The sequence below is a fragment of the Mus caroli genome, chromosome 4 (genome assembly GCF_900094665.2).
Source record: "Mus caroli chromosome 4, CAROLI_EIJ_v1.1, whole genome shotgun sequence".
Classification (NCBI taxonomy): Eukaryota; Metazoa; Chordata; class Mammalia; order Rodentia; family Muridae; genus Mus; species Mus caroli.
Window position 1 is genome coordinate 95,523,522 of NC_034573.1, and position 22,575 is coordinate 95,546,096.

The 22,575-nt window shown below is 44.4% G+C and overlaps 1 long non-coding RNA gene across 1 annotated transcript in view; it reads left to right on the forward strand.

The window, feature by feature from the left end:
- Nucleotides 1-22,575, forward strand: part of LOC110292088 — a 109,074-nt gene that overhangs the window by 1,831 nt on the left and 84,668 nt on the right. Inside the window, exons 2-3 of the long non-coding RNA XR_002377645.1 lie at nt 20,137-20,195; nt 20,763-20,822. This is a non-coding gene — a long non-coding RNA (uncharacterized LOC110292088). The remainder of the gene's footprint in view (nt 1-20,136; nt 20,196-20,762; nt 20,823-22,575) is intronic.

Here is a 22,575-nt window from a genome sequence, read left to right on the forward strand (position 1 = left end):
TCTTTCTTTCTTTCTTTCTTTCTTTCTTTCGTTCGTTCGTTCTTTCTTTCTTTCTTTCTTTCTCTCTCTCTTTCTCTCTCTCTTTCTTTCTCTCTTTCTCTCTCTTTTTCTTTCTTTCTTTCCTTCTTTCTTTCTTTCTTTCTTTCTTTCTTTCTTTCTTTCTTTCTTTCTTTCTTTCTTTCTTGTCTTTTAGTCTAAGACCCTAGTTAATGAAATGGCACTGTCCATACTGAGAGTTAGTCTTCACACTTCGGTTAATCTAATGTAGAATTTTGCAGGTATGCCTCAAGGCTTGCTTGCCTCCTAGATGATTACAGGTCCTGCCATCATGACAGTTCTTGTTAGCCTTGTTAGTTAGTCATCACGAGTCTACATGTCAACTTGATATCCAAATATACTTTAAAGCCCTCCATACCCTCTTGATATAGAGTAATGATCAGCTCTTATTATAAAATGGGATCAGTCCAACATCAAAAGTCCCTAAAGTATTTAACATCTCCCACCTTCTTTAAAATATCCAAAGTCTAAGTCTCATCTGAGACTCAAGACAATCTGTTTGCTTGCTTTTCAAGCCAGGGTCTCACTATGTGGATCTGGCTGTCCTGGAACTAGCTATGTAGACTAGGTTGGCCTCAAACTCACAGAGATCTGATTGCCTCTGCCTCCTGAGTGCTGCAGTTGAAGGTGTGTGCCACCTCCACTCAGCTTCAAGACAATCTCTTATCTGTGAGCTCCTATAAAATATATAACACACTTCTATTTTATAGTGGCACGCATTACACTTTCCCATTGCAAAATTGAAGCAGAGGGCACAGCAAGGAATGATCAGACCAGAGCAAGACCCAAACCCAGCAGGGACCATGCCAAATCCTGCAGCTCCATGGTTGGCATCAGGCCTGTTACGGAATCATCTGAACTGCAAAGGGATTAGGAAACCTTGCCTCCCAACCTCTGCCACCCACAGCGCACAGAGCTTCTTCCCCTTTGGACTGGTTCCTCTCCATGCCTGTAGCTCCATCCAGCTGATGTCCCATGGGCTTTACAGCTCTAGCAGTTGGAGGTCTTTATTGCAACTTCGCCTTGATTTTTATAGCTTCATTCTGTATCCTCTTGAGGCTTCCCTTGAAGAAACCCAACCCTGTCATACATCGCCTGGCTTTATCAGCTCTCTGGAAATGCGGCACAAGCCTCCATGACACTACATCCCTTCCCAATCCCCCCACCACACACACACCATACTGCAATGTTGATGCCTGTAAGACCAGTACCCTGTGGCCAATGCTGCCAAGTTCTTTTGCCAGTTTGAGAGTGTGGTACCATATTTACCTTGGGCTACATTTACAGCAGCCTCTGCGTGTGCTAACCCTGGGGAAGCTTCACTGGGCTGTTGTTTTCCAGGAGGAAGAAACCCTTTCAATAGTGTTCTCAGTTCAGGCTCTCTCCTTCCAAATGAATGTACACTTTCACAAGTCGGAGCCTTCAGTGGGTAGACACCATTTAAAAAATATTGTCCCAGGCTTTAATAACTGTGGCCTCTTTTTCAGCACCTTTCTTCTTGGCGACTTTAAATTTTATCCTGCAGTGTTCATTCTCTATTCCTCACCAGATTGTATTTTAACAAATACTGCTGTCTCTTATTTAGACCTTGATAAGAGTGGTGAGCTATAGCCATGACCCAGCCTGAATACTGTCTTGCCCTGACATTTCCTCTGACAAATACAGTAGGTTTACAATCAATCTGTGCTCAGGTTCTCAGGACAGGAGCAGAATGCAGCCAGAATATTTGCTTGAGTACGACCCAGTATGCCCTCTAGTCCAGTTCCCAGTAGAGTCCTGGCTCCCTTCTGAAACCCATGAGCTGAGCCTCCATGTCTACACTCTGCTGGCCTTCTATTTTTCCATACCCCCTCCCCCTATGGTTGCCCATTAAGCTCTGCTTTATGTAAGCATTTGAGAGATTTTTCTAGTTTAAAGTTCTAAACTCTAACACACTCCTACAACAAGTTGTGAAGGCCTTAGAACTGCAGGGCTGGGTTTATTACAGCAGTAGCCCCATCTCTTGGTTACCCTCCTCTTTTTTATGAATTAGTTACTTTCTCACTCTTGTAATAAAAATGGTGGATAAAAGCAACTTAGGCAATGGAGAGTTTACTTTAGTTTGTATGTGGAAGTTACAGTCTATCATGGCAGGAAAGGCCTCATGACAGGAGCCTGAGGCAGCTGGTCATAGTGCATCCACAGGAAGTAAAGAGAGATGGATGCAGCTGTTCATCTCTCCCCTGATTCCATCCTAGAACCTGACCCACACAATTGCAGTGTTTATATTTAGAGTGAATAGTCCCTGGCCATTAACTTTATTTAGATAGTTCTCACAGATAGACCTAGAGGCTTTTCTAGTCTAGGTAATCTCTCAGAGGCACACTGACAACGGGCTTGCCTCTGGTCTAGAGTATAACCGGTCAAGTGGACCATCAGTGTTACCTTGAATTGAGAAAATGACCCTGCCATTCCAACCTGTGGGCAAGCATGGGAACCAGTTTCTTGATTGATCGATGCAGTGAGCAGTGCTACCCCTGGGCTGGTGGTCCAGCGAGCTTATAAGAAAGCAAGAGTGCAAGCCACTAAGCAACATTCTGCCATGGCTTTTACTCCAGTTCCTGCCTTGAGTTTCTGCTCTGTCTTTCCTGGATGGTAGACTTACAGGATGAAGGAAGTCCTTTCTCCCCCGAGTTAGTTTTGGTCATGATGTTTATCACAGCGATATAAAACCTAAGTAAAGCAGTCTCTATCCCTACTCCTGTTGTTTGCCAAACATACCTAAAACGCTAAGAATTCTTGATTCTTCACCCATATTTTTGCATTGGTTCTGACTGTGAAGCTTGGTTTAGGGTCCTCTGTTTCCCACAGAAAGTTTCACGGGGATCTGTTACAGGGCTTTTCTTTGCAGTGGATGTCATCGCTTCCCAAAGATACCGTTTCTTTAGAAGTGGGCACAAAGTCCTGTTGACTGCTGCCTTTATAGTACAGCACCTGCCCTGGAGGAGGGCCACTCTGTAGAGCCATGCAGAGTAGCCGCCTGAGACGGGTGCAGTCTGGCTGGGGGGGCTGCATGCCAAGCTACATGCCCAAGACTGTGCTTACACACAGGAGGCAGTGGGTTCATCTGAATTCATACAGAGTTTCCAGCAGCCCACCAGAGTGGGAAACATCAGACTGTCCCTCCCCAGAAAAGGCTTTATTTTTATCTGACAAAGGTTCTTGGCTAGTGGACAGCAGCCCTGTCAATCACTTCAGCTCAGACACCACACAAATGCATGGCTTTATACTTTTTGCTGTTTCTTCCACGGGATTTGGCAAGGGCTCTGGGTGTGCCTAAATCCATCTCTTCTGCCTTAGTGAAGTTAGAGGTTGGATCTCTGTTTCTCTAAGGTCCCCTCCTGTCCCCACGTTCAGAGATGTAAAGGAACTGGGTGTTTGGGCACTGCCACATACCTGAAAAAGAGGGCTGCCTCCCAGAGCTCTTGAGCAGCATATCCTCTCTGCCCTTGGTGCAGCCTTGCCATCATGCAAGTCGGTGTCACCTCCTCATAGAGCCTGCCTAACATGCTCACATCTATTACGTTTGCTTTGTACTTGGTGCTTTACCAAATGACGTCACACATTTCCTCTTCAATTTCCACAATGGCCCAGTGATACTGTTAGCTCAGAGCTGAGAGGAAAGAGATTTGCTCACAGAGATAACTTTCACACAGTGCACAAAAGACAGAGTTCAGGCTTGAACAGGAGTCCAGGCAATTGAATTCTTATGCCCCCCTCCCTTGTTATATTGTTAGGTGTTTTCCCTGCATCATGTGTTTTCTCTGCCTTTGCTCCCACATGGAATTTCAAGGAAAAGAGAGCAGGATTCTACTTCATTTCAGTTTGTGCTGGCTTGCTTTATATCAATTCGACACAGGCTAGAGTCATCTGGGAGGAAGGAACCTCAACTGAGAAAATGGCTCCATGAGATTTGGCTGCAGGCAAGCTTGTAGGACATTTTCTTAGCCACTGATAGAGTAGGGCTCAGCCCATTGTAGATGGTGTCATCATTGGGCTGGTGGTCCTGGGTTGGATAGAAAAGCAAGCTGAACAAGCCATAAGGAACAAGTCTGTCATCAGCACCCCTTCCTGGCCTCTGCATCAGTTCCTACCTCCAGGTTCCTGACTAGTTTGATGTCTTGCCTTGACTCCCATCAGAGGACGGCGACTCAGGATATGTAATTCAAATCAACCCTTTCTCCGAGTTGCTGTTGGTTATGGTGTTTCATCACAGCAATAGTAACCCTAGTAACATCCCTCCCAAACACTTTATGCATGTATTAAGTGCTGTTTATATTCCAAGTAAAATCTCTGTCCTTGAGATTCAGCCACTTCACATACTTGGCCCTGGGAAAGGCCTGTGTAAATAGAGATGGCTGTCTTTGTATGGTGACACATATTGTTAGCCCCTATGCACACTATGTAGCTGACAAGCAGCTTCAAGAAGGCATCTGGGACGGGAGTGAGGTTTCTGCCTATGACTCCTGGGAAGTTGTAGACTTCCTGGCCAGAACGCTCTGCTTCCTCATTTGTGTACTGTGTTCTCTGCCCTCCAATTCCCTTGCTCAGTCTCACACTGGGCGCCTCCTCTCTTTAGTATATGATCCTTGACCTCTCTGTCTCTGACTGCAGGAACCACTTACTTTTTCATCTCTTCCTGGTTCTGGTCTATTCACCTTTGAGCTCTGAGACCCAGCCAGCTCTGATTCTAGCAGGCAGCTCCCCCACTGCCTTTCCAGTCTCAGGTTCCTGATCCATATTGACATATATAATAATTATGTGTAGAGACCCTCACAGATCAGGGAAGCTGTGGATTTTCCCTCTTGGGAGCACATACCTGTTCACAGATCCACGAGCAAGGAACCAAGTCTAAACCTGCATTTGGGTCCATTTTAGCAGACACTGTATGTATATACAACCCTTTTGCATTTTGCATCCAGCATGTGTTCAGTGCATAGATACATGCACATACAACGGTCAAGGGTACATATAACCTATGTGATATGTGATAACTAAGGGTGTGGGCACATGTATGTATACCTGTGAATGTAAACAGACACAGTGCTGTGTGTCATGTGAGACTCGCAATCATTGAAGCCGGCATGGTGGCATTATTCTCTTTCTACTCAGGGTGCCACACAAGAAAAGAATTTTGGCCTTTTAGAGACACAAGATCACACCTCTTCGGGGACAGCGCTTTCTTTGTCAAGATGTCAGGCCCTTCAAAGGTGCCAAAGCATGTGGTTTTGGCTTCCCCGGGTGTCTGCCTATGGACAGAGTGGCCTGTCACCTCCACACTCAGCCCCTCCTCTCCTTAGGAGCTCTCTGCTCTCAGCGGGGGAAGGCACTAAGGCTCAAGGTAATTAAATCTCTCTCTCCACTTCAGCAGCATTGATCTGTACAGGGGCATAGTCTGACTCCAAAGGAACAAAGCTTTTAATTTCTCAGCTGGAACACCCTGTTCTTAGACATGTTTCATATGTGAGTTAGTAAGACTGAAAATTACAGTGTGTGTTCCCATCTTCAGAGCATGCTGTAACCCTTTCATACCGTTTCATTGGGATCTCACAAACAACCCCTGGGACAAGCAATAGGAGGACTGCCCCCATTAGATGGAAGAAGGAAGCAAGCTCACTGCAGCTGTCACTGTTTCTTACAGACCCCACCCATGGTGATTGTGAGCTTCAATACTTTAGATCCCACCATGACACAAAGACGTATGTCTGTCTATGCTTTCCCCCACAGAAGAGGAACCTATAAAACATCAGGCCAAGTTAACAGGCTGAGGCTACATGCTTAAGAAGCACTCTGGGTAATTTATGCTCTATGAAATTAAAGGCCTTAGGACACCTTCTAAGGAAAAAAATCTAAACCAGAATCTCCCATATTATTTTCCAAAATAGAAGTTTCTTTTTGCTGTACAAAATCCATTTTACTGATTTTTTTTGCATGCAGCATATGCATGTGTGTACATATATGTCTGCAGATGTGCATGTGTGCAGAAGTCATGTTCCTCTATTGCTCTCCACCTCAGCTTTTGAGAAAGGGTCTCTCACTAACCAGAGTTTGCTGATTAGGCTAGATTGGCTGGCCAGTTAAGGTCCCAAGAGCCTCCTGTCCCTGCCTGCCAGTGATGGGTTGACAGGCATTCTTGTTATGGCCAGCTGTTCATGTAGGGGCCAGGGATCGAAGCTCAGGTTCTCATGCCTGCTCAGCAAGCAGTTGGCCCACTGAGTCATCTCCCCATTCTGCTGTGTCATAGCTTACAGAAGCATTCCACTGTGACTGGAAGCTGTCTTTGAGGTTCCTCCCATTATGTAACTCCACCATCAAACGCAGATGCCAAGACAGCTGTGCCCAGACAGGTCTGGCTATGGAGGGAGAGAAGGTTCAGGGGTTTCAGGTGGGAGGTATCATGGATCAGACCTACCATAGAAGACTCTCATTTCTGCTCATGCTTTGTGTCTTACAACTCAAGCATAGGAACACATCTAACTGCAAGTCGGGAGTTGGGGGAAGAATCCACGGCTCTGAGAGCTCAGGTCTGAGTCTCCCAAGCTTTCCTCTTGGCTCCCTGTATTCCAACCACTGATGAGCATATTACATATATGATTTTCATCCATAGTTGACTCTTGAAGGGTTTTATGCAGTGCAAGTTCTGAATTTATTAAGAGATAACCTGTGTTGTGCCATTTGGATGAGACTCTTTAAAGTTTTGTGTGACTCTCCAAAAACTGTCATGGATTGAGATGCCAGGGACAGTATTTGGGCTGGAGATTCTTGGGATATAGAAGGGATCTTATAGACAGATTTGTGTCCAAATCCTGGCTCTGCCATTAATCCCTTGGGTAAGTCACAACACCGTCCTCTTTAATTTGCTGTCCCACAGTGAAAGATGGCAAGAGTCTGACTGAGTGCATAGTGGCACAACTGGAGCTGCTCTGCAGCTTCTCCAAATGAGAGGAGATACATCAGAGCATGGTAGAGCCAGCAGAAGAGTAGGAAAGCAGAAGAGTAGGAAACCAGTTACGTGAACTGTGAACTATATGTCAGCGTTCTATCTGCCTTGAGACAGGGTGACCATCAGCAAATTTCTCATCAAGACAGAAAATAGAAACAGGAAAACCCAGAACCTTTTGGAATAACTCAGGCACGGAGCCGTCAGTGTGGTTGATGGTTTTCTCCTGAATGCCTGTTCTGCTGCTGCTCATTTTGACTCTAGCTCTGCATGTTGGATACACAGCTTCCTGCTTTTCAGCTCTTTGCAGTTTGGCTGGGGACAGTTTCAGGCCCTCCTTGGATACGATGATGAGGATGCTATCAGAGCTGGCTCTCCTGCTCTCTTCTTGACATTCTCTGAATAGCCATTGTTCTTACTCTCCAAAGTTTCCACCTCTAGACACCTCCCTCCGTCGTTACACTCTCCTCTCATCTATCGCTGCCTTTCCTTTATGTTTAATTGCTCTAGAAGAATGAACACAAGACTGAGCCTGATGGCAACCACTGAGCTCCCAGCAGTGGTCTTTGATCGTATGCTTCCTCAGTGAATAGATGATTTCAGATTCCAGTATCCGTGTATACATGTTTCTATTAAAACAAATTGCATCATTATTTTCAAATTAACACTTCATGTATAAAACATACACGACGGAGATCTTAAGAAGCATCAGAGATAAAATTATTTTTAAATAACTTATTAATGAGGTAAATGCTTGCTCACACAAATACCTTTAAGACCTTAGTTTACTTTCTGACATAGTTATTCAAATATCTAATATGAAATTCAGTTTATAACAGAAATTGACTTTATTTCCTCAGCTCTAAGAGTTCATCAATAGTTTTATCACAGACAAAGCCAGAACCTTTTTTTTTTTTAATTTATTTTTTTAAAGAAGTACCTACCTATCGTATTTTCATTTGCGGTGACTCTTTTAAACACACAGGCAAATGAAACTCTATGTGGTGTTTACAGATTGTCATCATAGCTTCTCAACAGTTCTGGCCAGGTGATGTGACGTGATGGCTGCCCCTTCTTCCTGTGCACATGTCAATCAAAGCTTAGTGAGCACTCCTAGGACTACCCTGTGCATCGTGGGCTCTTCTGCTTTCCTCGGGGTTGCTCACAGGCAGCTGGGGATGAATACTAGGTGGGACAATCAGTGGCATTACACATGCTGCATAGAGTCCTAGTAAACAGTAATACACTTTCGCTTGTCTGCTACAGGGTCTTGCTAGTTAGTCCAGGCACAAATGGAACTCCCTATGTCGGCCAGGGTGGCTGTGAACTCATACTTACCCCAGACTCTATCTCCTGAGTGTTAGGATTGCAGGCATATGCCTCCATATTAGGCTTTTAATATTCTTCAGTTTTAATGTGTACATAGGAAGGCCAACCTGCCTCTCCACTACTGGAGCTCCCATGAATTATTGCCCATATCATCTGAATAAGTCAACCTCATTTTGGATCCTGAAAAACAATGGTATTCTTCAGAACTACAGACAGCTACTTACATATGTGGAGGGTTTCCTGTTTGTAATAATGTACTTTGACCCCTGATAAAATAGTTACCAGGATTATTTAAATGGCCTCTCCCTTTCTCTCCCCTCTCCCCTTTTCCCTCTTGTCCTCTCCCCTTTCCTCTCCATCCCTCCTTTCCTTCTCCTTCTCTACTGTTCAACCCATTGTTAAGCAAAGGGAAAGGATGGACAGGAATCCACAGCAGATGTTTTGGATAAAAATAAAACATATAAATTTGAAAATATTTCTAAGTAGATGTGTTTCTGGTTCCTTCTTCTCCAAAGACAATATCCCTTTTGGGAGGAAGGCTGCGTAAGTACACACTGGTCCATATCTTATTATATTGTACCTTCTTTCCTGCCCCTCTGCAGCCAACACTGCTGCTGATCTATCATAACATTCCCATACAGGAGCAGTCCTCTTGCTGTCCTCCTGGTATGACCCAAAGCTCCTGGGTAGTAAATTGGCATTTCTATGCTTGGGTTTTGTGCCTTCAACTCTGAGCTGTTCATCAATAGACAGATCAATGCCGAAGTGAGCTCTGGCCATGCTACCCATTTAGCACATGGTCACAAACCCTTCGATAGTCCTCCTCTCGAGGTGTAGGGATTAACTCTTCTCTCTTGAGTGCCAGCTGGGCATAGTGAGTTTCTTCTCTTTTAAAGTATATCCTATTTTTTATTGATAAACAGTGTTTCACAAGAATTACTGATGTTTGAACCATGATCATAGTTGTGTAGTCATTTCTGTGGTGGTTATGTTCTTTGTTTTAAAGATTTGCTTCATTTTTAATTGTGTATGTGTGTGTGTGTGTGTGTGTGTGTGTGTGTGTGTGTACCATGCCTCTTCAGGTGCCCATAGAGGCCAGAAGAGGGCATCAGTTCCCTTGGAGCTCGAATTCCAAGCAGGTATAAGCTGCCTGTCATAGGTTCTGGGAACTGAGCTCTGGTCCTCTGCAAGAGCATCAGGTGCTCTTTACCACTGAGCTATCTCCCTAGCTCTCACTCCCCCCAGTTATATTCTTAATCCTGTATAAGGCAATGGGCAAAGATTAGTGAACCCCTTTTAATGAGTAGAATGAATGGCCATGAATACATGAATAAATGAATGAATGAATGCCACACTAATGAATAACAAGTGACAGAATAGTGTGTGAAGTTCTATTATAAAAGGATGGCGTGATTCTTTCTCCCCTCAACCCCCACATCCCAGCCCCCAACCCTCCTTTCTTCTTGGAGAAAGCCATGTCTTAAGAAATCTCAAGGAGCCTTGTGAGAGAAACTCACCATCCTGCCAAGGACCTCACCACTGCATCCTCTTGCAGCGACCCTTTCACTTGATCCAGTCAAGCCTGCAGATAATGCAGCTGCAGAGAAAGGCTTGAATGCAGCCTGGTGAGAGACCCTGACCATGGCCACCCAGCTAAGCCACTCCTCAATTTCTCACCCTAGGAAACTGGGATCATATTTGCTGTTTGAGTTATTATGTAACAATAGTTAAACCAGAGTGTTCAAAATCCTCAGCACACTCTTCCTTTGGACCACAGAGTTTAATGCTTGCTTTCTTGAGTTTTCCAAAACAAATGACTTCTAAATTCATCTCTTGTTTCTAGTTCCAATGTACTGCTACTTCTCTCTGTCTCTCTGTCTCTGTCTCTGTCTCTCTCTTTCTCTCTCTCAGTTTATTTTGAGCTCAGCTTCCTTATCTAAACTCCTACGCAGCACATGTTTTCCGCCATGATGCCCACAGGTGTTATCTTACCACTCACCTCTAAGGACCCAAAGTGAGCATATGTTCTCTTATGATTAGGAAGAAGTTCAGAGAGGTTGACAGCTGGCCCTGTATTCCCGTTTCATCGTGGGTGTGTCACCTTGCTTATAAGCACATTGCTTTAGATTTTCCAATCTTTTCTTGACAGGTCTGGGGGCTGGGACAAATGTGACTTCAAATTCTGTCTTCACGATGCCTAGTTGACCACTATTTTCTTTATATGGGGGAAACCCACACCAAAGTCTCTATGAGGAATGGAGACAAGCGCCTATAGAAAGTATGCCTGTCTGATTAGACTAGTGTTCTTGGAAGGAAGACTCTGGGACAAGGAAAATGTTTCTTGTCTACCCAGTAAGAAAGCTGCTGCTCACACACCAGCATGGCTTGAGTACTTGAAATGTGGCCAGTAAAAATGGGTACCTTAAGTTTTTATTGTATTCAACTTAGGTTTAAATTGAAGAAGCCACATGAGGCTAGTGCTGTCATTTCGGAGGGCGGCTGCCAACTGTGATTGCCAGGGAGGCAGGGACTGCACCCGCTTGGCATAGCGGAGCACAAACAGCATTGAGCACAGTTTCTGGCACAGAGGAGGCACCTGCATTGAATTGTTGAGTGAGGAGCATACGGAAGAGTGAGTATGCGATCCATCTTGGGCACCAAATGCATCGCTTCTGTCTGCTAGGCAGTGTATTGATCTGAGTGGACCCTTCTTGCCCCCTTCCCACCCCCCTCCAGCCTCTTCCAACAGCAGCCAATTATACTCTCCTGCAGAAATGTCATTTGAGCTTCAGGGATTGGACAGAGACTAGATTTCAGGGAACTGAGGGACGGACACAAAGAAGCTCCCTATCTTTAATGGGCCACAGAAGACAAGACTCACCTTCCACCGTCCAAGACTGACTAGAAAGTTAGTAACAGAGACACTTAAATTAATGATGAGGCTCAGTGACAGGGAGGCCAGGGAGGCTTCTTAAATGTCACCTTCGTTATTTTTCAAGCCAGCAGGATGACTGCCTTCCCCTTGGCTTCCATGTTGTTATTGTTATGCCTCGGGGTGGAGGGACTTTTACCCCTAATCCCTACAACATGAGCTGTGTAAGTTCAGCGAGGGCAGGAGGAGAGACAGCACAGGAGGCTTAATAAGGGGTTTGCTTGTCACTGAGCCCGAATGATTGTTCAGATATGAAGAAGTGGTGGGAGGGGGTGACCTGCTGGGGCTCCCCTCCTCGCTGCCTCTCCTAACATGGCATCTGTCTTTCTAGTCTGGGGAGTAAGGGAGCGTTGTCTGCCTCTCGATTGCTTTCTGCACTTCTCTAGATCAATATTCCAGTCCACTACAAAATGCAACCTGGCTGTGAGGAGTGAATTCTGACTTTAGTGTCCGGACTCTACCCTGCCAGTGTGGGTCCTTTCAGTTCATTTCCTGCCTCCGGACTGCCATCTTCTTCCCTGTGGAAGGACAAGGGACTGGCCAGCAATCTTTGAGACCTTGCTTTAAGCTGTATACTTGCCTAGTAGCTGAGAGACGATTTCAGAGCCCCTAAAATTGTAGCCTTGGTTCTGCTCCTCCCTTAGAAAACACATTTATCTATTTAGCACAGACATGCACATGTTTGTGTGTGTGTGCATGTGCATGTGTGTGTGTGTGTGTGTGTGTATGTGTACTCATACATGTGTGTGTGTGTGCTCATGTGTCTGCATGCTCACATATGCACAGTGTGAAGACAGAGGTCAGAGAAAAACTTGCAGGAGCCAGTTCTCCCCTTCCACCATTTGGGTCCCAGGGGCTGAACAACAGTAATAAATTTCCAGGTGCTGTGAAGATGATGTGAGATAATGAATTCCAGTGGTTGGAGCAATGACAATTATCTGGATGCTTAAAAAAAAAAATCCCTGTTCCCACGTGTAACTCCATTGTCTTAGTTTGAGTTTTATTGCTATGAAGAGACACCATGACCAAGGCAACTCTTATAAAGAAAACATTTAATTGGGGTTGGTTTACAGTTTTAGAAGTTCAGTCCATTATCACCATGATGGGAAATGTGGCATCATGCAGGCGGACTTGGTGCTGGAAGTGCCAAGAGTTCCACATCTTGATCCAAAGGCAGCCAGGAGGAAACAGCCAGGAATCTGTGTCTTGGGCAGGCAGCCAGGGGGAGGGTCTCTTCTATACTGGGCAGAACCTAGGTAGGAGCCTCAAAGTTCACCCCCACAGTGACACAAGTCCTCCAAGGTCACACCTATTCCAACAAAGCCACGCCTCCCAGTAGTGCCACTCCCTTGGCCAAACATTTTCAGACCACCACAGACTGACTTTTGTCTGCAGTGACATCTGAGATCTGTTCCTCTCGTTTGCTTCTGAATCAGGTTAAGGTCTAATGGCAGGGGAAAGAGGCTGCGCATACACAGCAGAGCCTAGCTATTGTTGGGCAACTCAACTGATTTAAAAAAATAGTGAAAATGAAGGGTCATGCATACACGTGTGCATATGTTTGTATGGTTAGGTCAGAGGACACATTGTAGGAGTTGCTTTTTTCCTTTCACTGCCTACTGATGACTATTTTAATGATCGATTTTGTCATCATCCTCCCTGTGGTTTGGGTTCTGAGACTAAGTTATACAGTATAAAAATGGCCCTACACTTGGAAAGTGCAAAACTTTGAGAATTCTTATTGTCCCTTCACCTGTCCTTATGTCCCCCACCTGCACACTCCTCCATGGTGGTATCTCTTCAGTCCACACCTGCCCATGCCCACTCTGCCGTGACTGTCACTACACCTGGGTTTTTTCTGTAGACTCTACCGTGTCACTTTCCCACCTCCATTATACGTGGCACACCCCCTCCACAGTCGAGTCAGATAAATAGTAATTATGAATATGTGTGTAGACCCCATAGCCAGAGTTCTAATGCCCATGGAAGCAACTATTAGCTATGGATAACTTAAGAAATATATTTTATATTTGTAATTGGTACATATAATTTTATACATTTAGAGGGCACAAGGTGGAATTACAATACATATAAATAATGGATAGTGACCTGATCAGGTTAAGTAGCATATACATTGCCTATACAATGCTTTCCTTGGGAGCATGCAAGATCTCTACTAGATCTTCTGAAATATAGACATAAATGTAAATGTAATTTATAGATGTTATGAATGTTAACCACAGTCATCCTGAAGTGCTATAGAACTGTAAAGTTAGTTTCTGTCCAGCTGCACCTTGGGGTCATTAGTTGCCCACCTCCTCCTGGGTTCTGCTTTCTACCCTTTGGCACCTATGGTGCCAACAGTACGGGGCAGCTGGTCACATTCCATCTACCGTCGGGAAGCTGAGAGATGGATGCTGGTGCTTTTGTCCTTTTGTTCCGTTTACAACTCAAGCCCATGCAGTGGCATTACCCACATTCAGGGTGGGTTTTCCCAACATCATTAACACAATCTAGAAACTCTCTCATAGGCACACCCAGAAAGTGATTATCTTTCAGAGAGCCAGCCTATCAAGTTGATGATGATCACTATGAACCATCATGAGTCTACCTCATGTCAACTTTATACTCAGACATAGTGCTTTTAAGTTGTACCTTTCTACCCTTGTCCCTGTAGGTTCTTGACTATGTCTTGATTTTCTAGGAGACCTGATGGTTGGAGTCTTGCCTTCAGGATCCTTTCTAACACAGAGTACAGGTTCCTCTTTGACAATGTCAATCTTTAATAATTATAGTTGCTTTAGCACTCACATTGCAACTTCATAATGCCCTCTTCTCTTACTGATAGTAGTGAAGAATAACCAAGACAGCCTGAGTGCTAGATGTTAGTTGAGTGCTAGCCTATTTTGAAATTTCCTCTGTCTGTTACTTTTAAAACCCAGGCTCATTCAAGTTCTGAGGATATGGGCAGAATGCAGTTAGGATAGGTGCTGCTCTACAGTATTGATGGCTCCATTCCCAATATAGTCCTTCTTCCCCTCCGAAATCTCATCAAATGGTTCCCCACAGTCTGTGTTTCTCTTAAGTATTCTGATCTTTCAGATTCCTACCAGAATGGTCCATTAATCCTTACACTCGGGGGAGTTTCTAGCCCAAAGTTCCAAACTCTTCTAAATCCCATCAACTAGTTCCAATGTTGTAAGAACCATACAGTTATGTTTATTTCAGCAACTGCCCTACTTCTTGGTACCAATTTCCTGCCTTAATTACTTTTCTCATTGTTGTGACAAAACACCTCACAACTCTGACTTAGGGAAAGAAGGATTCATTTTCACTCACAGTTTGAGGATACTGCCCATCATGGTGGTAGGAACATGAGACACCTGCTCATATTGTATTCAGACAGAGGGTGCTGAATGCTGGTACTTAGCACACTCTCTTTGTAGTTTGTTCATGACTCAAGACCATGAAATGGTGCCGCCTATATTTAATGTGTGTCTTTCTACCTTGGTGAACCTCTAGAACTCTAGAAACATCCTCACAGATATGCCCAGAGCTTTGTCTCCAGGTGGTTCTAGATCCTGTCAAATTGACAATATTAACTATAACAGTTAATTCTTCTACTTGAACCTCTCAGCTGTGTGCGGGGTGTTGATAGCTTTGAGGGGAAAGGGAAGGGGGAGAAAGAAATATCCTGATTATTCAACCATAGCTTTAGAATCAGTTTTCCAGGAGGTGGCAGATATCCAATTAAGGGATCCATTTTTGGCTTTTTGTAATTTAGGAGAAGGCACTTAAGTAACCAACCTGAGATACCCAGAAGACTTAGAAAGAATGCAAAACAATAGCATTCCTTCACTCCTTCTTGTATATATCACTTACAGATACAAGACATGAGTAGCCAGTTCCTGAAGAGCTCTGAATGAATGGAGCAGAATACCTAGGAGTTTGCTCAGCTGTGATTCTCTCCCCCAACCTTGTTCCTATTTGATTTTCATGTGTGCCAAATCTGCCAGCTAATGCTACATGCCATCTCTAATGAGTTCCTCTTACTATGAAAGTCCCTTTTGACTGTCTTGGGTAGACCAGTAGTCCTGGGGAACTAGGCTCTATACCCAAGTATACTTCAACTAATGGTGAAGGCGGTTGGCATATTGACTACCACAGCGCACAATCCTCAGGTGGGTGTAGAAGCAGGTATTCTTCGTTCCTGGAATCTACAGTAATATGACGTTCCAGTGCCCCCCCCCCCAGGTTTTTACTGCATGTTATTTTGGCTGCACCCTTCCACTCCCAGGTTACCTCCTCCTAGTTTCTCTCCTCTATAAAATGCTTGCTCTCTCAGAGAAGATTCTGGAGGAATCCAGAAATGCATGCATTTTAGAATGGTACTAGGCAGTGAGAAAACAAGTGGAAAGGACACTGGTCCTCCAGAGGAGGGTAGTGAGAGGGTAACAGTGGTTCAGAATCATGGGTCAGATTGTTGAGGAAGCATAGGCGAGGCTGAAAGCTCTGTTTTCAAGGTGGAAGAGGAAGGGCAAGATCTTCATTTTATGAAAGGTAGGAAGAGCTTGCTTTTGCCACAGCCCTGGCAGAAGCAGCTCACAGGCTTCACTTGTGTAACAACATTTGTCTTGTTCTCAGAAGGGAGGAAAGCTCTTGACTACACAAACTGAGTAAAAGTAACTGTCTTACCTGAGGATTCATAACTTCAGGACCCAGGAGCAGCCTGTGACAGGGCGCTATACACAGCTTCCCACCAGGAGCTGGTAAGGATAAGGTACCCTCAAAACATGGGGCTGTGGCCTAGAGGCCAGACTTCTTTCTGCTGTCCTTGAGTGTCCTTTCTTCTAAGATCTACCTTGCCAGCCCCTTCATCTGTTCCCAAAGCTATTCTATACAGTTGCCACACCTCCTATTCAAGGAGAACTTTGAGTCTGGGTCAGCTCCTCCTTTAGGCATCTGGTACAGTCTCCTAAATTCTCAGGGCATTTGGAATATGTGATGATGATGATGATGATTGATGATGATTGATGATGATGATTGATGTTGTTGACATACAAAATAATGACTTTCTTTATGAGATTTTTAGACTTCATTCTTTTCTTCCGCATCACCACTGACTTCCTCCATCCCACCTCCTTTTTCTCCTCCAAACAGTTCCTCTTCTGCTTTGTCCTCTCTCTCTCTTCCCCCCTCTCTCCTTCTCTCTCTCTAAATCCTGCATATGGGAGAAAAATGTGACATTTAACTTTTTATTTTTTAAAGGTTTTGTTCAAGTAAATATTGTTAAGTTGAACACATCTCTCTGCCCATCCTCATTTTTGTTCCTTCTCCTTGTTGGTTCCCTTTGTCCCCATAGATAGTTTCCCTTCTACGTTTATGCCATACTCACATACATGATTTTATGTATCTATATAAAGTCTGATATAAATAAAATCTTTCTGAGATCACTTAACTCAGTTACTCTGACTGCTCCCAAGTGCTTCCATTTTCTCACAAACAGCACAGCTTTATTCTTTATGGCTGACAAAATCCATTGAGCACATACACTACACAGTCCTTATCCATTTAATCCTCTGTTCATAGACACTCTCTCTAAGATGTAGAATATGAAAAGCAAGGCAAAACAGCAGGATCTTTTAGAGATGGTGAAACATTCCATCCAACAGGGATGCTCCTTAAGAAAGGAAGTAAACAACTCAAAAGAGCTTCAGGAAGTTCCTGAAACTGACCAGATTCACTAGGCCTTTCCTTCCCCAAGAGTATACGAGCAATCAAGACGATTAGGAGTTCCTCTCAGACAAGTAACGCTCCAAAGGAGATGCTCAGGCTAGCTGAGATTCTTTTCTTTTCCAGTAATCTATTTTCTAATTCATTTTATATCCCTATAACAGTCCTCTCTCTTCCTCTCCTCCTAGTCCTACCCTTACAAATCTCTTCCCCCATGGCCCACTCCCCTTATCCTCAGAGAAGGGGGAGTCCACCTTGGGTACCACCCGACCCTGGGACATCTAGTCCTAGCAAGACTAAGCACATCATCTCCCACTGAGGCCCAACCAGGCAGTCCAGGTAGGGAGAAGGGGATCCAATGTCAGGGAACACAAACCAAGACAGCTCCTGCTCCACTTGTTAGGAGACTCACATGAAGACCAAGCTGCAAGTTTGCTACAGATGTGTAGGGGGTCAAGTCCAGCCCCTGCATGCTCCTGGTTGGTGGTCCTAGCTAAGATTTTTGAATGAGGCTGAGACTGAACAGCCTAAAAGAGAATGAGATCAGCCAAGCAGTCTATAAGAAGCAGAGACCAGTTGAGTTGTGAAGAAAAGGCTCAGGCCAATGGAACCACTTGAAAATGAGGCTCTCCAACTTGTTGTGCTGCCTAAAGACTGTGTAGTGTGCTCCAGGTTGTCAGCTTTTGCAAGCTGTCATGTGCTGTGGTGGGTTTTGTTGATGCAGCTGTCTGAGTTATTTCTGCTCTAGGAAACTCCTCACCTATTTACCTATAAGTAAACTCAATAAAAAATCACTGGTTCATTAGCAAGTTGGACCATGGTGGTATCCATACTTTGTCTTCAGTTTTCTATTTGAGGACAGTTTGTTCATGTCTCCCTAGGGACAGTGTCACATAACAACTTGACCCCTGGGATCCACATGGTAAATGGAGAAAACCACTCTCACAAATTGTCCTCTGACCTTCATGTATAAACATAAACAGGCAAACACAATAAACAAACAAACAAACAAACAAATAAATGCAAGCTTTGCATCAAGGGACCTCTCATCTGCAGGCTCAGAGGTTTCATACCTGCTTGGAAAGGGCAGAAAGGTATCAGAGGCTGCCTTTGTATGCCCATCTGGAAATGTGTGGAGCTCCGAGCCAAGGAGAATTGGGGCATGAGATCCACAACTGACCTCAGAACCTGCAATCTGCCCCTTTTCCTCCAGATTTCAGCCACTAGGCATTTGATCTGGACTGTCCCTCTGTTGGTCATTTGTTCATTCATGCATGTGTGAAAGACATACGGAATTTGTCAGAATTAAAATGTAGTCTCAGGGTCAACCCCAGGGCCCCCAATGAAAGTGGCATTACCCAGGAAGTCAGAGAAGTAGGGTTCTCTTGCATGACTGCTTAACAGCAACCACCACAGAAGACTCTGCTAGAACCATAAGTCTTTGAGAGCACACACAGAGGGCATTGTAGCCTTCTATCAAAAATATTTCCACAAAGCCATCTGCCCCGCAACTGAGCCATTGATGCTCTAGTTAATCACTGTGGCTTAGGACTAGCATTTCAGAATCCCAGACACAGTCCTCCTGAGTTACAACTTTAAATCTTCTCTTGCCTTGGGCTCTTTTATAAACTCACAGTTTACTACAACACACACCACTACAGTGTTTTACTCTTTTTTTTTTTTTTTTTTTTGCCTAGCCCTGGTTCCCACAAAGAATTACTTATTTCTTTGGAGAAGCTGTCTCTGACTTTTTAATTTTAGATTGACATATGATGCAAGAATGCATTCCTCGTGAATTCTATGACCCTGATGTCAGGGTCACTATGCCCTGAAAATCTTCCGTCTATCAAGCTGCCCTCATCCCTGCTGTCTGATTGCTCCTTCCTGTTTCTTTTGAGCATCCCTCCTCCTTCTCTGCTTGTCAGTGTGACTGGCTCACCTCTGAACTGTTCTCATGGCCCACCCTGTCCTCACTTCCTCCTGCCTTCAATCTGCTGGCTATCTGATCTGCTGCTGCTGAGGAGAAGGAGGAGGACTACAAAGGTTTGTCAGTTCTTTTCTTTGTAGGGTGTTGGTGGATCAATTGTAGTAGCTGACGGTTTTCACTGGTTGCTGAGACCCTAATGGGATCCCAAGTTACAGTCTTTTTTTTTTTTTTTTTCCTGCTTATGTTTTCTGTCCAAACATTTCTCCTTGGAAATGCATGTGGGCCTTCTTGTCCCCAATCTCTTTTCTTCTCCCATAATTGGACTTCTTTGTAAATAAGCTCAGCACAAGGACCAGCCCTGCATCTTGGGGAGCACCAATCCCCCACTGGTTTGGTATAGTTCTTACTCTGTACTCTAAGCAGAGGAAAAGTATGAATTTAGGGTCAGATCATTGGTGATTCAGATTAAAATTTCATGAGACAGGTTATATAACCCCTCCCTCCACTGCAGTTTTTTTTTTTTTTTTAAATAGTAAAACTGGTGGGTAAAATTCCTGGCATTCACCTTGCCACACAATCCCATTTTAGTTCAGATCTTAGCAATCACAAACTCCTGGGGAGGGGGTCGAAGCCACTGGAGGGTTAATCATGACCAAGATGATCATGCTAGTTCATTTCATTGTCTTGATGATTGGTTCAGTGTAGTTATGTGTTAGTATCCTAACCAATGAGATGATAGGGGGCTGTCTGATGGAAACAAGTTCTTCAGTGGAAACGGAGGAGGGGGAGCATTTTCTCCCATCATATAGTGGCTTTTCTTGGAGCCTGGAGCTGCAGTGGCCATTCACTGCACCAAAGGAAAAGCCCACACTGTGAGAGGGACATTAAGGCAGAAAGCTGAAAATCCCAGTTCCAGATGACATTCTTAAACTACTTTATTCTCTTTAAACCTGCTTTCTCAGCCTTCTCATTTCATGAGATTGCCTTCTTTTGCATGATTTGTTTTGGTTGAGCTTGCAAAGCAGGACATCCATATGCAGTGTGTTCTACCGGGAGGCTTTCTGCTCTTCTGTCGTTCTCAGTTCAAATAGAAGAGTTTCCTGACTGTCAGGCTTGTTCCGACTGCCCTGCGATACATTTGCCACTAGCATATATACCTTTCCTTCCTTTCTTTCACAGGGCCTTGCCGGTATATTTAATTATTTACACTCTCAAGGTGTTCCAGAAGGTCTTTGAAGGTACACCATGTTTCCTTGCTGGCTCTTGTGTCTAGCAGACTATCTAGTGTGTTAGTCATCCCCACACCCATAAAGATCTGTTGACAGAGAGAATGGACTAATATGTGCCTGTGCATCCAAGAGTCATTTAATCATGGGGACAGTTTCTGAGTCAGGGATCAGAACATCACTCAGTGTCGCCACACAAAATGAATGACATGTACAGCCTACTGCATACCTAGGCTGTGTGGAATACAGCTACTGCTCCATCAGGGGACACGTGGCCTGTCATTGGGTATCACATGACTGGGTAAGGAAGAACATGGCACACAGAGCAGGAAAGTTTACCTTTCTGTCCTTTCTAAGATTGAAGAGTTGACAAACTCTTCTGTTTCTCGCCTTGATAAATGACTGTGTATCCAATCTCTGGCTGATGTAGTTCAAAACAATTTTGCACTCACTTTGAAAGGCACCATTATTTCGTCCCCAGTGGAGCAGGTGCTATTCCAACACCCCAACCCTTGCTGCTATTCTTTAGCATTTGCGACAGCTAAGAAAGTCCCTTCTTTGATTTTTCTTCCTCTATAGATGCCAGGCGACTGATCAGTCATTACCTGTGATTAATGACCAAGGAGGCTGCTAAAGCTGGTAAGAGTCTGGGCCCCTTACGACTGAGTACTCAGCTTTTGGCCAATGAACTGAGTGCAGAATTGCCCCTGTCAACATCCTCTTGCAATGTCCAGGTGTGTTCAAAAGCAGAGGATGGGAGGAAGTCCAGACTGCTTTTGATGCCTCAGGAGCAATTTGGAAGCAAGGAGAGCACCGGGGTGTTTCATGTTTATGACGTGTTAGTTTGCATAGAGAGTGAAAGCCTGGGAGCTCAGAGAGTCAGAGTGTCAACGAGAGGTAGAACTCCTCCTTAGCATTCTTATGACTGACCAGGGAACAACCATGTAATCCACAACCACTGAGAAAACACTGCTGGCTCAGAGGAGAAGAGCAATGGACCAGGTAGCAAGGACCCATGCCCAGAGGTCTAGTCCAGCCTCCCGCAGATGACAGTGTGCAGAGTGCAAGTCCCTCGAATGCTTGCTGCAAAGTGGATCCAGGCATCCATTATTCAGAAACACCAGTTAGCACTGGCTGCCATTCCTTCATCTTTTGCTCTCCAGTCTTGTGATGGTCCTGTGTTCAGCAAAATCAAAAGAGAAGATGAAGAAAAACCAGAAAATGATTTGCCTCTGTTTAACCCAGTGTTCTGGTGCTTGCTTGTTTCTAAGGAAACCCTGTTTGGTTTGTGCCTACAGTGCATCTTGAAGGAAAGTGTTTTGGAAATTTTGATCTGAGCAAAGGTGGTTACTGTGCACTTTTAAGCATACCACATTTACTGAACAACTCGTTCATTCAGCAAAGTTCTATTGAAAGGCTACTTTGTACACACTGTCAGTCTTGGATACATATTTGATTGATGCCTGCCTGAAGCTTATAGTATAGTGAACAGGCTCATCCTGGAATATGCAACTCCAAAGAGCTGATTCTGGTGGGTGAATGATGGTGAGCCTCCTTACCTGCTAGGGCTTCAGGGTCTTTCTTCATCTGGAAGAGAGGACTATTTATTCCATCCAATTCTTGGGCTCTAATAATATTGATATGTCTGGATTTTAATGGAGTTACTGTGTATTTATAATAACCTGCATTTAAGCTTCACAACAGGGTAGCTTATTATCTTCCACCTTAGAAACAGGACTAAGAGGCTTACCAGGATATGGTGAGCAACCCTTCTGGTTTGTCAGAATTAAATATTCCTTATCTTGAGTGATCCCTGGGCTGCTTGGTTAAGCTAGAATCTCGCACAATTAAGTGATAAAGACAGGATATATTAAGGTAGATTATTTGTTAATAAAAACACAACCAACAACAACGAATATTGTAGTATGTGTATTGTGATTGTGATAGCTTCAGTTGTTAAATTGACACATTGAGATTCCCCTGGGAAGGAGCAACCTCAAATGAGGAATTACCTTCATCAGATTAGCCTGTGGGGCACTTTTGTAATTGTTAATTGATGAGGACACAGTCCACTGTGGGCAGTGCACCCTGGGCAGGTGTTTCTGGGTTGTAAAATAAAAAAGTCATTAAGCAGGCTATGGAGACCAAGCTAATAAGATGTGTTCTTTTATAGCCTCTGCTTCAGTTCTTGCCTCCAGGTTCCTGTCTTGGCTTCACTTGATTAGTGACTGTAAACTGTAAACTGTAAGCCAAGTAGACAGACCCCTTTCGTCCCTGTCATGATTTGAATAAAAATGGCTGAATAGGGAGTAGGGCCACAGGCCTCATCCGGCCGGAACAGCACCTGTGTAGCTAGAGCGCAGGGTCGGCTGACACCCGCCAGCTACCCACG